The following is a 3,672-nucleotide window of genomic DNA, read 5'->3' on the forward strand; positions in this document are numbered from 1 at the left end:
GATGGAGAGAAATATCAATGTATGGTTGCCTATTGTGAGTCCCCCGCTGGGAACCAGCCTGCAACCCAGGCATGTACCCTGACTGGGAATTGAACCACGATCGTGCGGTTCCCGGGCCTGAGTTCAATTCACTGAGCTACACCAGCCAGAGCTAAAAAACAAATCTTAAGATTATTACACTAATTATTTTCCTAGAGGATCATTTGACATGACAACTCTTATTCACAAAAATACATTGTTACATTTGTGTTGAAGAGCCCCATGTATGCTGTATACGTGGGGTTAACACATGCACCTCTAACTCAAAGCTGCTCTGAAGGTGCTACTCAACTGATGAGATTGCCTTTGCAGTTAGGGAAGCAACTGCTGAACTCATACGTGAATGAAAAGAACTGTACTCCCTGCATAACAAGAGATTATTTTGGAGACAGTTGATAAAAAAACATACATCCTTTTTATTGTTAAGTCATAAAGAGGTATCAAAATTAAAAGCAAAGATTACAGGGTAAGACTTAACTACTAGGAGCATCAAAGGAAGTGAAAATGGGACTAGGAGCAGGCAATATGAATTAATGAACACGGGAGGGACAAGGATGGGGAGGACAGTGAGCATGTGCTGAAGATACTAGGGGAGACGATCCGGTGAAAATTTTGATCTTAGACAAGCACCTAGGTAAAGAAATAATGGGACGAGATTTCTAAACCCCTCTATGTGCTTAAGAGTCATCCTCACCATTGGTGCTGTCTGTGTCATCCTCTCCTTCTGTTACCGAACAAGAGGTCGTCCGAGGGAGGGGCAATACAATATTTGGCCCACCTAGGGATGCCCAAAACTGCTCTACAACAGGGGCCCCTCCCAAAAACTAAAATACTAAAATCTACTGGGCCCTTCTGTCCGCCGCCAATTGGAAACACATCTCTTAATGCCAGAGATTTGTGAAAAGGAAACAAAATGTTTATTTAATGCTATTCAGGCCTAATGCCACCACTAAAATATCAAAGTCCTTTAGGTTGTACACCTACACCCACACAGCGCTCCCTTCTCCCACTGTCCCAACTCCGGGTACCCTAAATCAGGAAAAGAGCACACGTCTGTGTTGCAGGCCGCTGGCACTGTCAGCTGTGTCACTGTGCAGGCAGGATCTCGAGTTAATCCAAAGTACTGTGGTACCCTCTCATAGTCCACTGGCAAGAGTCCTTTGTACCCAGTTCCAGTCAAAGTCTCTGTTGCTTTTCAGGCCCCGCGGCCAAAGGGGGCACCCCAAAGCCGCGTGGGCCTCTTCTACCAAAGCTGCAGGAGTCCGCACTCCACCAAAAGCATGCGGCTGTCTTCTTCACCTGGCTGCAGGGATCTCCATTCTGGCCAAGCTGCGTGGTTTTTCCCTTTCACCTGGGAAAGAGGGGGTCCGCACTCCGCCAAAACCACGTGGCTCCCTCTTTCACCTCAGCAAGAGGGGGTCCTCACTCTGCTGAAACCGCGTGGCTCTCTCTCCCAGGCCTTCTCACTCAGGAGCGCAGCCCCTCATTACATCCTGAGTCCAAGCCCTTCTCACTCCGGAGAGCAGCCCTTAGTTCCCATCTTGAGTTCCCCTATTTCCGACTCCTCCCAAGATCAGTTACACCTGCCAGTATTCTGTATTAATACAAGTTTACTGGGCTGCCATCGTTAGTCTGGGCAGTAATCATCCCATGTCCTCGAGCCAATCTTCTCCAAGCCCCTACGCAGGCGCTGTCACTTGGGGGGGACCTGCCCCCAGTTACATCTTGGGGGGAGTGACTTCATCCCCCTAGCTCCAAGCCTGGCCACAGCCATTTAACATATCCAAGTGACCGCCAGAGGCTATAGATATGTTAAAAGACAATGCCATGGATTAGCTGCAAGGCTGTGGCTGTACAAAACTGTCCCTTCCCCCCAACTCACACCTGTGGGGGTGGGGTGAGGACATCTTATATGTCTCTCCATTATTCCCATACACTTTGAATTCTGGACACCATTCCAAATCTTTTTTTTTGGGGGGCCCCCTTTGGCTGCACCCTGTATCAATATCTCAGCCTCTTTTTCATCGTCCTTGATTAACAGCTCCAGCTGGTCATCCCTCCGATCTTCATTATCATCATCCAGTGGGCCCCCTCCTCAGCAGAGTCATCTGCATCCCCCGCAAACTCTATCTTCTCATTAGTCTCATCTTTCTTCAGGGCGCTGCTGCTCTGCTCCTCTTCTGGCTTATCATTCTTCATCTCTCCTTGTTTGCTCTGCTCCTTTTCAATTTTTTTCCAGGATTTCAGGTAGAGAATCCACTTTTTGTTTTATCTGGGTCAATTCCTTCTTAATGGCCTGAAGACCATCTCCTTTCAACTTTCCAGACTTGGAAGAAGATCCTCGCTGTCCACTCTTAGAATTGAAGCCACTTTTGCCCCTTCCTGAGGTATTTCCTGGTACACACTGTCGATTCGAGGGCACTACAGCCCGAGCAATAGGAGGAGGAGGAGGAGGAGGAGGAACACCTGCTGGGTAACTGTACGTCCTGTGACAATAATCCTGCTGAAAGTCATAGTCCAAGTCAAAAGAGGAGCCGTACATCTCCGCTGCAGATCGTTTCCCAATTGCTTTTCCTAGTTCACTTTTGACTCTCCAGCCAGATTAATATTTAAAACCTGGCCAGCAATCATTCTGCCATCCTCTCCTGCCACTGCAGCCTGGGCACTTCTCTCATTAACACATTGAACAAAGGCAAAGCCCTTACGAATGGAGCAACCCACAATATTGCCGTATTTTGAGAAGATAGCCTCCACATTGGATTTCTTGACCACAAGAGTGTTGAGATTCCCAATGAATACATAAGAGTTCATGGAGCAAGGATCTGTCTTGTTGGTCACATTGCTGGCCATTGTCTTTGATGATAAGGTTCCTCACAAAGCTGAAACGCAGCTGAAGATAAAAAAAAATCTCACTCAAGCAAAGTCCACTAACTTATGTTTCAAGTGATTTGTAACTGGAGGGAGAAGGGAGAAGAGATTCGATTCTGAATCTCCTGCTCCTGGGTACGATGTGGAGTTGATGATAGATGATGGAGGTCAGAATTGCGGGCACAACTGCTTGGCCTTTGTCTCTTCACAATATGGCCCCTATACCACAGTTTTTTGATCCACTCATTTACTTAGGCAATATCCAGCACTTGGCTATTATAAATGGTACTGCTGTAAAATTGGGGCGCATAGGTTCTTCCATTTTAAATTCTTGTGTAGGCATTGAATGTTTGATGTTATATGCTACTAAGGAATAAGGTACCTTGCAATGTATATTATCAAAACAAAAATATTGTATTAAATCTTAATATAACAGTGATGATGAGATAGTACATAGTAAGTAAATTCTCAGTTATAATTAGCCATCATTACAATTGAAATAGTGTACACTGTCATTTGTAATGTCTTAATTTAGCATAAAATCTGTTTCTATGTTCTATAAGCAAATACATATGAGGACAGTCATTGTTTTAGTTTTATTTTCCAACAGTTTATTTTAAAATTATAATAATCACATATATATATGAGAGAGTTTACTTCTAATATTTCAAGTAATGTTTTAAGCTCCTTGAAATATATTCTATTAAAATTTACAAGAGCTTCATAATGTGACTATTAGTTTACTTTTTCCCTCCTTTGTTTTCC

The 3,672-nt window shown here is 44.6% G+C and overlaps 1 pseudogene; it reads right to left on the minus strand.

Moving 5' to 3' along the window:
• Nucleotides 1-716: 716 nt before the first annotated feature.
• On the minus strand, nucleotides 717-2,901 carry LOC119058054 (heterogeneous nuclear ribonucleoprotein C-like; annotated as a pseudogene).
• Between the last annotated feature and the right edge of the window lie 771 nt (nucleotides 2,902-3,672).

This window comes from Artibeus jamaicensis, unplaced genomic scaffold (genome assembly GCF_021234435.1).
Source record: "Artibeus jamaicensis isolate MK-2021 breed Jamaican fruit bat unplaced genomic scaffold, CSHL_Jam_final contig_3126, whole genome shotgun sequence".
NCBI lineage: Eukaryota > Metazoa > Chordata > Mammalia > Chiroptera > Phyllostomidae > Artibeus > Artibeus jamaicensis.